This window comes from Oncorhynchus gorbuscha, linkage group LG02 (genome assembly GCF_021184085.1).
Source record: "Oncorhynchus gorbuscha isolate QuinsamMale2020 ecotype Even-year linkage group LG02, OgorEven_v1.0, whole genome shotgun sequence".
Lineage (NCBI taxonomy): Eukaryota > Metazoa > Chordata > Actinopteri > Salmoniformes > Salmonidae > Oncorhynchus > Oncorhynchus gorbuscha.
In genome coordinates this window covers 46,862,949-46,877,349 of record NC_060174.1, presented here as the reverse complement: position 1 = coordinate 46,877,349, position 14,401 = coordinate 46,862,949, and positions in this window count along the sequence as shown.

Genomic DNA, 14,401 nt, shown 5'->3' with positions numbered 1-14,401 from the left:
CAAACCTATCCTCTGCCTCCCTCAGTCTTTTCAACCTTCTCTTTCTTTCCCTCCAATCCCCCTCCCTTATCCAATTACCAGATTCCTTTAAAAAATATTTAAATATTTTTTTTAAATAAAATAAAATGTATTTACAAATCCCTTCTTACATCAGCTGATATCTCAACGCGCTGTACAAAAACCCAGCCTAAAACCCCAAACAGCAAGCAATGCAGGTGTAAAAGCACGGTGGCTTAGAAAAACTCCCTAAAACCCTTTTAGCCTCCTCGTGAGACATGCTAAGCCCTGTACTCCTTCCACTTCAAACTCAAGCCATCCCACCATAGATGTGCATGGCATGCTTCCACATGAGCACCAGCAGAGAGGAAGAGAGAGGCCCAACTGGTGGATAATCTGTCTCCCTCCAGCAAGTGGCGTTTTTTTCCCGCTCACCAAGCGAGGAATTTTTTATGGAGGTCAATGAGTGTAATGGCTTATTTTGCTGTGTGGCTTCATTGATCGAATATACGTTTCTTCGTGCTTAAGTTGTTACGAGTGTACTGATAGAAGTAGGACACGTGACACAATGGAAACTTTATATTGGCGTTGTCTCGAGATAGCTATGCATATTCATGACATAAGGCTATTAGCATAGCGTCTCTCTCCATTGACTACAGGTGGTTGACGTCAACAACCCTCATCGAATATTCAACAAAATATTACAACAACGAGATGTATCCACCAATCCAAATAAAGGATAGGCGGGAGCTAGACAGCCCGCGGCGCCTCCTTGTGGACAACGACTCCCATTGTTTGGGAAAGAGACACGTACATGTCAGTGTGTCCATTGTCTTTGGCACCAGAGAAGAAGAGGCGAAACGAGACGGATAACTGGACCCAAAATCTGTTTTCTTCAGCAGGTGTCAGTTTCACTTTCCGATCTGTGGCTTTGGCTTCACACTGCACACGCACTACCCTCCCCTGTGCGCAATAAAAAACCACACAACCTTACCCAAAGCAAAAAAACAAGTTTGACAACCCTCCCCCCAATTTTGCACAACTCCGATATAAAGTGTTTTTTCTCAAAACTGCCGGGATGTCACATGTCCTACTTATATCAGTACACTCATAACAACATAAGAATTACGAAACTTATATTGGATCAATGACGCCACAAGTGGCAAATTAGCCATTCCATGTTTTGTTAACCAAATTCGACACTCATTGACATCCATACAAAACTCCTCGCTTGGTGAGCGGGAGAAACAATGACAGGATGTTCTAGTGCTCACTGCTCTTAGTGGCTTTTATTTACAATGTTAACAGATGTAGGACGAGTTGGCCAACAAACGTTGTACAGAAGAAAAGAAACAGGACTTTGACAAAGATATGAACAAATCAAATATATTCTCAGTGTAAACTATTCCAGCAACAACTCTTTGCCTGTAACAAAACTCAGGTATGGCTCGACTCTAGCCAACCTGTTACCTGACCAGCCTGCTCTTTTCCCAGGCAAAGGCCAACTGAGCAGCTAAGTACTCTTTCCATGAACTTCCTTACACTAGAAATGTTCCATCATGATTGCCCCAATATACATTTCTACCATCATTTACCATGGACATACTGTGCATTCAGAAAGTATTCAGACTCTTTAACTTTTTCCAAATGTTGTTACGTTACAGCCTTATTTTAAAATTGATTAAATCCTTTCCCCCCCTCATCAATCTACACACAATAGCCCATAATGACAAATCATAAAAAAAACGAAATATTACATTTACATAAGTATTCAGACCCTTTACTCAGTACTTTGTTGAAACACCTTTTGCAGCAATTACAGCCTCGACTCTTCTTGGGTATGATGTTACAAGCTTGGCATAACTACAGTACCAGTCAAAAGTTTGGAAACACCTACTCATTCCAAGGTTTTTCTTAATTTTTTGCTATTTTCTACATTGTAGAATAAAGGTGAACACTATGAAATCACACATATGGAATCATCTAGTAATCAAAAAAGTGTTAAACATATCAAAACATATTTTATATTTGAGATTCTTCAAAGTAGACACCATTTTCCTTGATGACAGCTTTGCACACTCTTGGCATTCTCTCAACCAGCTTCATGAGGTAGTCACCTGGAATGCATTTCAACAACAGGCACCACCTTCCAGTTCAAGTGAGTCCAAAAATGTCTTATATGCTGCTGCATAAATTATGTAATATGCCAGGGAGATATGTATATTATAGCTAAGAAAGTAATAATAAGTGTATGTTGTGTAGTAAGCTGTTAATAGCCCATGTGCCTCACCATAATAATTAGGTAACCTTCCCCCTCATAACTAAGCCTACTGTTCTGACTTGATGGTGCACATGTAGCCTATAGCCTGTTTTAGAGAAATGTAATCATTGAATATTGTAAGAGCTTTCATTGTCTGCTTATATGTCCCCTTTATTTATGCTACAGTTCTGACTTGGTGTACAGGGAGATTACGGCCCATGTTCTGAATTTTGTTGCTGTACATTTCAAAAGTACTGAACAAGTAGTTATATTGATTACGTCCTTCCTAGGTCACTCATTAGTCCTGAATTCACTCCATGGTGCTGAAATGAAAGGTCTGCTGTTGGGACAGCTTTATGTTGGTCCTAACAGTATGTGGGCAAAGTTTGTCACAGTTGTAGTGCAATGCATGTATTGTTTAGTGTTGTGTTGTGTCATGTAGTGGCTTTGCTGTCATGCATCAAAAACATTTTATTTGAGTATGCCCCACCAAGATTTACATGCTAAAATCAGCACTGGTCGAGAGTAGACCCACAACTGATCCGAATCAAATTAAACATTCCAATCACAAGACATTTGCACCGTTATTTAAATCACATTTTCACTGTAGCCGAGAATGTTCCCTAGCAAAAAAATATTGCCGTTTTGAAACTGCAGTAAAAGTTCAGTAACTGTAGTCGACTGGTATTTTGGACACAGTTTTTTATTTATTTTATTTCACCTTTATTTAACCAGGTAGGCTAGTTGAGAACAAGTTCTCATTTACAACTGCGCCTGGCCAAGATAAAGCATAGCAGTGTGAACAGACAAGAACACAGAGTTACACATGGATTAAACAATAAACAAGTCAATAACACAGTAGAAAAAAAAGAGTCTATATACATTGTGTGCAAAAGGCATGAGGAGGTAGGCGAATAATTACAATTTTGCAGATTAACACTGGAGTGATAAATGATCAGATGGTCATGTGCAGGTAGAGATACTGGTGTGCAAAAGAGCAGAAAAGTAAATAAATATAAACAGTATGGGGATGAGGTAGGTAAATTGGGTGGGCTATTTACCGATGGACTTTGTACAGCTGCAGCGATCAGTTAGCTGCTCAGATAGCAGATGTTTGAAGTTGGTGAGGGAGATAAAAGTCTCCAACTTCAGCGATTTTTGCAATTCGTTCCAGTCACAGGCAGCACAGAACTGGAAGGAAAGGCGGCCAAATGAGGTTTTGGCTTTAGGGATGATCAGTGAGATACACCTGCTGGAGCACGTCCTACGGGTGGGTGTTGCCATCGTGACCTGTGAACTGAGATAAGGTGGAGCTTTACCTAGCATGGACTTGTAGATGACCTGGAGCCAGTGGGTCTGGCAATGAATATGTAGCGAGGGCCAGCCGACTAGAGCATACAGGTCGCAGTGGTGGGTGGTATAAGGTGCTTTAACATTATTCCAAGATGGCGTAGCAGTAAGTAAGTCCTGTCGTCCTGTCCCCTTTATATATCGCGTCTTTTTCGTTTTTTTTTACATATTTATCTTCGCATACCTCTTTAAAAACATTTTGCTAAATCTAAGCTTCCAAATACTCTCCTGCAACCCGCCTCACCCAATGTAGCTATTTTTCCTAAAGTATTTATATTTACTTCGGAACCGAAACCCCTCAACTGAAGCTAGCCAGCTAATCCACCAGCTATGCTAGCGGTCTTCAGCTAACCGGTCATCAGCTAACCTTTAGCCCGGAAAGCTCTCGCCAGTTCGAACAATGCGACTCTAACCAGAGCATAACGGACCTATTTATTTTCCATCCCCGGATTCCCACCGCAAATGGAACATTTTTCAGCTGGATCTTCACAACTAGCTATCTAGCTAAACTGCAACCCCGGATGATTACCCCTGGCTAGCGTTTCCACCCACTTAGCTTGAAACTAGCCCGGCCAGAGCACCTGTAGCACATCCCTGCTACCCTGTCTAGCCCGGGCCTACGAACTGTTAGCTTGTTAGCACAGGCCTGCTAACCGTCTGAATCGCCGCGTCCCAAACACTCTCTGGACCCATATTTACTTTCTATCTCTTTTTGATTTTTAAATTGTTTATACCTTCCGGAAACCTGCCTCACCCATTGTGATACGGAATCGCTATTATTTTTAATCTTTTAGAACACACTCAAGAACCTCCAGACGCTAACCAGCTAACTAGCTACAAGCTATTTAGTCATTGTTAGTTTTTTTTTAAACCTGGATAACACTCGCCAGTCCAGCTTCCCTGCCCATCCACCGCTGCCCCCTGGACACTGATCTCTTGGCTACATAGCTGATGCACGCTGGACTGTCCATTAATCACGGTACTCCATTCTGCTTGTTTGTTTTCTGTCGGCCCCGTTGCCTAGTCAACGCCATTTTACCTGCTGTTTGTTGTGCTAGCTGACTAGCTGTTGCTGTCTCACCTACGGTTTTAGCTAGCTTTCCCAATTCAACACCTGTGAATACTGTATGCCTCGCTGTATGTCTCTCTCATATGTCAATATGCCTTGTATACTGTTGTTCAGGTTAGTGATCATTGTTTTAGTTCACAATGGAGCCCCTAGTTCCACTCTTCATACCCCTGTTACCTCCTTCGTCCCACCTCCCACACATGCGGTGACCTCACCCATTACAACCAGCATGTCCAGAGATACAACCTCTCTCATCATCACCCAGTGCCTAGGCTTACCTCCGCTGTACCCGCACCCCACCATACCCCTGTCTGCGCATTATGCCCTGAATATATTCTACCATGCCCAGAAACCTGCTCCTCTTATTCTCTGTCCCCAACGCTCTAGGCGACCATTTTTGATAGCCTTCAGCCGCCCCCTCATGCTACTCCTTCTCTACTCCGCGGGTGATGTGGAGGTAAACCCAGGCCCTGCATGTCCCCCAGGCACCCTCATTTGTTGACTTCTGTGATCGAAAAAGCCTTGGTTTCATGCATGTCAACATCAGAAGCCTCCTCCCTAAGTTTGTTTTACTCACTGCTTTAGCACACTCTGCTAACCCTGATGTCCTTGCCGTGTCTGAATCCTGGCTCAGGAAGGCCACCAAAAATTCAGAGATTTCCATTCCCAACTATAACATCTTCCGTCAAGATAGAACTGCCAAAGGGGGAGGAGTTGCAGTCTACTGCAGAGATAGCCTGCAAAGTAATGTCATACTTTCCAGGTCCATACCCAAACAGTTCGAACTACTAATTTTGAAAATTACTCTCTCCAGAAATAAGTCTCTCACTGTTGCCGCCTGCTACCGACCCCCCTCAGCTCCCAGCTGTGCCCTGGACACCATTTGTGAATTGATCGCCCCCCATCTAGCTTCAGAGTTTGTTCTGTTAGGCGACCTAAACTGGGATATGCTTAACACCCCGGCAGTCCTACAATCTAAGCTAGATGCCCTCAATCTCACACAAATCATCAAGGAACCCACCAGGTACAACCCTAACTCCGTAAACAAGGGTACCCTCATAGACGTCATCCTGACCAACTGGCCCTCCAAATACACCTCCTCTGTCTTCAACCAGGATCTCAGCGATCACTGCCTCAAGCATTTCTCAACGGCTGGCCATGCCTTCCGCCTGGCTACTCCAACCTCGGCCAACAGCTCCGCCCCCCCCCCCCCCGCAGCTCCTCGCCCAAGCCTCTCCAGGTTCTCCTTTACCCAAATCCAGATAGCAGATGTTCTGAAAGAGCTGCAAAACCTGGACCCGTACAAATCAGCTGGGCTTGACAATCTGGACCCTCTATTTCTGAAACTATCCGCCGCCATTGTCGCAACCCCTATTACCAGCCTGTTCAACCTCTCTTTCATATCGTCTGAGATCCCCAAGGATTGGAAAGCTGCCGCAGTCATCCCCCTCTTCAAAGGGGGAGACACCCTGGACCCAAACTGTTACAGACCTATATCCATCCTGCCCTGCCTATCTAAGGTCTTCGAAAGCCAAGTCAACAAACAGGTCACTGACCATCTCGAATCCCACCGTACCTTCTCCGCTGTGCAATCTGGTTTCCGAGCCGGTCACGGGTGCACCTCAGCCACACTCAAGGTATTAAACGATATCATAACCGCCATCGATAAAAGACAGTACTGTGCAGCTGTCTTCATCGACCTTGCCAAGGCCTTCGACTCTGTCAATCACCATATTCTTATCGGCAGACTCAGTAGCGTCGGTTTTTCGGATGACTGCCTTGCCTGGTTCACCAATTACTTTGCAGACAGAGTTCAGTGTGTCAAATCGGAGGGCATGCTGTCCGGTCCTCTGGCAGTCTCTATGGGGGTGCCACAGGGTTCAATTCTCGGGCCGACTCTTTTCTCTGTATATATCAATGATGTTGCTCTTGCTGCGGGCGATTCCCTGATCCACCTCTACGCAGACGACACCATTCTATATACTTTCGGCCCGTCATTGGACACTGTGCTATCTAACCTCCAAACGAGCTTCAATGCCATACAACACTCCTTCCGTGGCCTCCAACTGCTCTTAAACGCTAGTAAAACCAAATGCATGCTTTTCAACCCATCGCTGCCTGCACCCGCATGCCCGACTAGCATCACCACCCTGGATGGTTCCGACCTTGAATATGTGGACATCTATAAGTACCTAGGTGTCTGGCTCGACTGCAAACTCTCCTTCCAGACTCATATCAAACATCTCCAATCGAAAATCAAATCAAGAGTCGGCTTTCTATTCCGCAACAAAGCCTCCTTCACTCACGCCGCCAAGCTTACCCTAGTAAAACTGACTATCCTACCGATCCTCGACTTCGGCGATGTCATTTACAAAATGGCTTCCAACACTCTACTCAGCAAACTGGACGCAGTCTATCACAGTGCCATCCGTTTTGTCACTAAAGCACCTTATACCACCCACCACTGCGACTTGTATGCTCTAGTCGGCTGGCCCTCGCTACATATTCGTCGCCAGACCCACTGGCTCCAGGTCATCTACAAGTCCATGCTAGGTAAAGCTCCGCCTTATCTCAGTTCACTGGTCTCGATGGCAACACCCATCCGTAGCACGCGCTCCAGCAGGTGTATCTCACTGATCATCCCTAAAGCCAACACCTCATTTGGCCGCCTTTCGTTCCAGTACTCTGCTGCCTGTGACTGGAACGAATTGCAAAAATCGCTGAAGTTGGAGACTTTTATCTCCCTCACCAACTTCAAACATCAGCTATCTGAGCAGCTAACCGATCGCTGCTGCTGTACATAGTCTATTGGTAAATAGCCCACCCATTTTCACCTACCTCATTCCCATACTGTTTTTATACTGTTTTTATTTATTTACTTTTCTGCTCTTTTGCACACCAATATCTCTACCTGTACATGACCATCTGATCATTTATCACTCCAGTGCTAATCTGCAAAATTGTAATTATTCGCCTACCTCATGCCTTTTGCACACATTGTATATAGACTCCCCCTTTTTTCTACTGTGTTATTGACTTGTTAATTTTTACTCCATGTGTAACTCTGTGTTGTCTGTTCACACTGCTATGCTTTATCTTGGCCAGGTCGCAGTTGCAAATGAGAACTTGTTCTCAACTAGCCTACCTGGTTAAATAAAGGTGAAAAAAAAATGTAGTAACAAAACGGATGGCACTGTGATAAACTGCATCCAGTTTTCTGAGTAGAGTATTAGAAGCTATTTTGTAGATGACATCGCCGAAGTCGAGGATCGATAGGATAGTCAGTTTTACTAGGGTAAGTTTGGCGGCGTGAGTGAAGGAGGCTTTGTTGCGGAATAGAAAGCCGACTCTAGATTTGATTTTAGATTGGAGATGTTTGATATGAGTCTGGAAGGACTCAGAATAACTGCATTGTATACTACACAATAACTACAGGGGGGGGACTGTTATTTTGGACGCAGCATTTGCAGGATTGTCATGTCTGCTCCCTCTCCGGTGTCAAGGTCACCAGGCTGCTCGTGATGACACCTGTCACCATCGTTACTCGCACCTGCGCATTATCACTCACCTGGACTCCATCAGTTCCCTGATTACCTTCCCTATATATATATCACTCCCTTTGGTTCCTTCCCCAGGCGTTATTGTTTCTGTGTCATGTCTGTGCGTCGTCCATGTTTCTTATTTTGTATTATGTTGTGTTTAGTTATTAAAACACTCATTCCCTAAACTTGCTTCCCAGCAATTCAGTGCACATGTTTACAAGGATACCGTAGTTATTCTGCACCCTCTGACTGAAATCTTTTTTTCGTAAGGGTTGTACTCACTTGAAAACAATAAAGCAATTATTCATTGCATTGTGGTGTTGTAGGCTCATTTAGATAGGGTAATTGTATTGTCCCTTAACAAGATCAATAAGGGAGATTTTGTGTGTCTCGTCTTCACTGTTCCTTCATGTGCAATGATGCACCTGGCCTCTCTGCTGCCTATCAGCTATTCCTATTTGTTATTGTCGTTCATATTTAAAAAAGCATGTAGCTTTGAATGTCTTTGTGTGGTATGATCACTAAACTCAGCAAAAAAAGAAAAGTCCTCTCACTGTCAACTGCGTTAATTTTCAGCAAATCTGTTGTTCTGCCCCTGAACAAGGCAGAATTTGTTCTTAACTGACTTGCCTAGTTAAATAAAGGTTAAATAAAAATTATATACATCTTTGCTGCCGACCAGTAGCGACGAATTTACGGATTCTACTTGTAGAATGGCAATGCTCATCAATGGCCAACAACTTGACTTTGAGCCAATCAGAGAGCGCAAACCACCACATGGGTGAGCCAACAAAAAAAAGAAAAAAAAATGTTATTTTCTCCATATATCTACGGATGAGCCAGTCACAGAGTTTCTAAACCCAGATACGTAACATCGCGAGACTTTCGGGAACGCTTGCCAAAACAGACCAGGCGGATGTTTGGGGTTTGAGAAATCAATGAGAGGAGTGAAATTATTCCTTAGCTGGCAAATTTCTCGAAATCGAAAGGCACAGCCTAGATTCGAGACAATGTCTAAAGTATTTAAACATGTTGTTATTCCAACCTCGGGATAGTGACAAACATACACGTTTTAATTTTCGTGAAAAACAACCAAATCGAATGAGTGCCTTTAATTTGACGGTTTGCACATGCGTAGTTTGGTGCGAGACGACTGTTAGACCCAATGGCATGTTTTCCGAGTTTAGCTAGACAAGGTCGCCATGACATCGCATACATCGGTGATCGGGTATTTCTATTGGAGGAGCAGTTTCTGTCTATATTCACACTACTGTCTTTGAGTCAGTCACACGTCATATGTAATGTGGGCTATGGGATGGCAGCATGCTAAGAGCACAGAGGCAATGCACACAACACCAAATACTTCCTCCAAGCTAGCTAACTACGGTAACTAATATTGACATTAGAATTACATCACAATGGATTAACTAGTTTCCACGAAACAGCTTTCTGTGTTAGCTGCCGAGTTGAGATTATGAAGAGTGAATTAAAATTTTCTTCATCTTGCAACGTAGTTATCGAACGTTAGCTGTGGCCATCTGGCTAGTATCAAGAAGGGTTTTCTTCAAAATAGCAATATTTACACAGATAGCTTCGAATCTAGGTCTGTCGCGATTGACATAGTCTATTTATTGTGGTGTCGAAAACGCAAACCATGATATTGAAGTGCTCGAAGTCAGTGTGCTTTGTTCGGTTGCATTGGCACAAAAATCAAATAAAAATCATATTTTGCAGATGTTATCGCGGGTGTAGCCGGGGTAGGCCGTCATTGTAAATAAAGATGTGTTCCTAACTGACTTGCCTAGTTAAATAAAAACATTAAAACGTCCTGGAGGGCAGGCAGTGTGCCCCCAGTGATGCGTTGGGCTGACTGAACCACCCTCTGGAGAACCCTGCGGTTGTGGACATTGCAGTTGCTGTACTATGCAATGATACAGCCCGATAAGATTCTGGTGAAGAATTTATTCAGCCTCCTGAGAAGAAAGAGGCACTGTTGTGCCTTCTTCACCACACTGTCAGTGGCACGCCGAGGAACTTGAAGCCTTTCAACCTCTACACTGCGGCCCTGTCGATGTGGTTGGGTGCATGCTCCCTTTGCTCTCTCCTGAAGTCCATGATCAGCTCCATCATTTTGTTGACATTGAGGGAGGTTATTTTCCTGGCATCACTCCGCCAGGGCCCTCACCACTTCCCTGTAGGCTGTCTCGTTGTTGTTGGTAATCAGGTCTACCACTGTTGTGTTGTCTGCAAACGTCATGATTGAGTTGGAGATGTGCATGGCCATGCAGTCATGGGTGAACAGGCAGTACAGGAGGGGGTGAGCACACACCCTTGTGGGGCCCCTGTGTTGAGGATCAGCGTAAAGGAGGTGTTGTTGCCCACTTCCACCACCTGGGGTCAGCCCGTCAGGAAGTCCAGGACCCAGTTGAACAGGGCGGGGTGCAGACCCAGGGCCCCCAAGCTTAGTGATAAATGCTGAGCTGTAGTCAATGAACAGCATTCCTACATAGGTATTCCTCTTGTCCAGATGGTATAGGGCAGTGTGCAGTGCGATGGCAATTGCATCATCCGTGGATGTGTTGGGGCGGTACGCATATTGTAGTGGGTCTAGGGTGTCGGGGAAGGTGATATGATCCGTAACTAGCCTTTCAAAGGACTTCATCATAATAGAAGTGCGTGCTACCGGGCGATAGTCATTTAGTTATGTTACCGTAGCTTACTTGGGTACAGGAACAATGGTGAACATTTTCAAGCAAGTGGGAACAAAATACTGGGTTAGGGAGAGATTGAATATGTCTGGAGACACTCCAGCCAGCTGGTCTGCACATGCTCTGAGGGCTTGCCTAGGGATGCCGTCTGGGCCAGCAGACTTATGAGGGTTAACACGCTGAAATGTCTTATGTCGCCCATGGAGAACAAAAGCCCACAGTCCTAGTGAGCCATGGTGGCCCACGGCAGTGGCAGTGTGTTTTCCTTGAAGAGGGTGAAGAATGTGTTTAGCTTGTCCGGGAGCAAGGTGTCGATGTCCATCATGTGGCTGGTTTTCCCTTTAGAAACTGTGATTGTCTGGAGTCCTTGCCACATTCGTCTCGTGTCTGAGCCGTTGAATTGCGACTCCACTTTGTCTCTGTACTTACGTTTTGCTTGTTTAATTGCCTTAAGGAGGGCATAGCTGGACTGTTTGTACTCATCCATGTTCCCAGTCACCTTGCCGTGGTTAAATGCGGTGGTTTGCGCTTTCCATGTTTTTTGGTTTGGATAAATTATACTCGTCACAGTGGGAACAACATCCTCTATGCAATTCCCGATGAACTCAGTCACAGAGTCAATGTTATTCTCAGACGCAACCCGGGAACATTAAATCAAATTTTATTGGTCACATATACAGTTGAAGTCAGAAGTTTACATACACTTTGGTTGGAGTCATTAAAAATTGTTTTTCAACCACTCCACACATTTCTTGTTCAACTATAGTTTTGGCAAGTCAGTTAGGACATCTACTTTGTGCATGACAAGTCATTTTTCCAACAATTGTTTACAGACAGATCATTTTACTTGTAATTCATTGTATCACAATTCCAGTGGGTCAGAAGTTTACATACACTAAGTTGACTGCCTTTAAACAGCTTGGAAAATTCCAGAAAATTATGTCATGGCTTTAGAATCTTCTGATATGCTAATTGACATAATTTGAGTCAATTGGAGGTGTACCTGTGGATTTATTTCAAGGCCTAACCTCAAACTCAGTGCCTCTTTGCTTGACATCATGGGAAAATCAAAAGAAATCAGCCAAGACCTCAGAAACAAAATTGTAGACCTCCACAAGTCTGGTTCATCCTTGGGAGCAATTTCCAAACACCTGAAGGTACCACGTTCATCTGTACAAACAATAGTATGCAAGCATAAACACCATGGGACCACGCAGCTGTCATACTGCTCAGGAAGGAGAGGCGTTCTGTCTCCTAGATATGAACGTACTTTGGTGCGAAAAGTGCAAATCAATCCCAGAACAACAGCAAAGGACCTTGTGAAGATGCTGGAGGAAACGGGTACAAAAGTATCTATATCCACAGTAAAACGAGTCCTATATCGACATAACCTGAAAGACTGCTCAGCAAGGAAGAAGCCACTGCTCCAAAACCGCCATAAAAAAAGCCAGGCTACGGTTTGCAACTGCACATGGGGACAAAGATTGTACTTTTTGAGGAAAGGTCCTCTGGTCTGATGAAACAAAATTAGAAAAAAAAGAAAGTCCAGGACCTAATTGCATAGGGCGGGTTTGAGACCCAGGGCCTCCAGCTTGATGATGAGCTTGGAGGATACTATGGTGTTGAATACTGAGCTGTAGTCAATGAACAGCATTCTTACATAGGTATTTCCCTTGTCCAGATGGGATAGGGCAGTGTGCAGTGTGATGGCGATTGCATCGTCTGTGGACCTGTTGGGGCAGTATTCAAACTGAAGTGGGTCTAGGGTGGCCAGTAAGGTGGGGGTGATAGGATTCTTGGCTAGTTTCTCAAAGCACTTCATGATGACAGAAGTGAGTGCTACGGGGTGGTAGTCATTAAGTTCAGTTCTTTGCCTTCTTGGGTACAGGAACAATGGTGGCCATCTTGAAGCATGTGGGGACAGCAGACTGGGCTAGGGAGCGATTGAATATGACCGTAAACACACCAGCCAGCTGGTCTGTGTATGCTCTGAGGACGAGGCTAGGGATGCCGTCTGGGCCAGCAGCCTTGCGGAGATTTACACGTTTTACTCAAATCGGCCAGGGAGAAGGAGAGGGGTGCAGTCCTTGTTAGCGGGCTGCGAAGGTGGCACTGTATTATCCTCAAAGCGGACAAATAAGGTGCGTAGTTTGTCTGGAAGCGTGACGTCGGTGTCAGTGACGTAGCTGGTTTTCTTTTTGTATTCCGTGATTTCCTGTAGACCATGCCACATACGTCTCATGTCTGAGCCGTTGAATAGCGACTCCACTTTGTCCCTGTACCGGCATTTTGCTTGAGGGAATAACTATGCTGTTTATATTCAGCCATATTCCCAGACCTCTTTCCATGGTTAAATGTGGTGGTTCGACCTTTCAGTTTTGCACGAATGCCACCATCCATCCACTGTTTCTAGTTAGGGTAGGTTTTAATAGTCACAGTGGATACAACATCTCCAATGCACTTCTCACCGAATCAGCGTATAGATCAATGTTGTTCTCTGAGGCTGACCGGAACATATCCCAGTCCGCGTGATCAAAACAATCTTCCGATTGGTCAGACCAGCATTGAATGGTTCTAGTCACTGGTACATCCTGTTTGAGTTTCTGCCTATAAGACGGTAAGAGGAAATGGTGTCGTGGTCGGATTTGCCGAAGGGAGGGCGGGAGAGGGCTTTGTATGCATCGCAGAAGTTAGAGTAGCAGTGGTCGAGTGTATTACTTCTGCGCGTAGTGCAATCAATATGCCGATAGAATTTAGTTAGCCTTGTTCTCAAACATGCTTTGTTAAAATATGGTTTCCAGTTTACATAGTGAAGTTCATTGAGGGCCGTCTTGGTGTCTGCTGGAGGGGGAATGTACACAGCTGTGACGATAGCTGACGAGAATTCTCTTGGGAGGTAATATGGCCGGCATTTGATTGTAAGGAATTCAGGTGAGCAGAAGGACTTGAGTTCCTGTATGTTATGATTACACCCTGAGTCGTTAACCATGAAGCATATACCCCTGCCCTTCCTCTTCCCAGAGAGGTGTTTATCTCTGTCGGCGCGATGCATGGAGAAGCCTGGTGGCTGAACAGATTCCGACATAATATGCCGAGAGAGCCAAGTTTCCGCGAAAGAGAATGTTAAAATCTCTGACGTCTCTCTGGACGGCAACCCTTGCTCGAATTTTGTCTACCTTGTTGTCAAGAGACTGGACATTGGTGAGTAGTATACTCGTGCACATCGCCCACCGCTCCCGTCTATGGAGCATGACCAGGAGGCTTCTCCGTCTGCCCCTTCTGCAGCGTCGTTGTTTTGGGTCAGCTTCTGGGATTAGATCCATTGTCCTGGGTGGTGGTCCAAACATATCCCAGTCTGCGTGATCAAAACAATCTTGAAGCATAGATTTCCGACTGGTCAAACCAACGTTGAACAGTCCTTACCACGGGTACTTCCTGTTTAAGTTTCTGCCTATAGGAAGGGAAGAGCAGAATG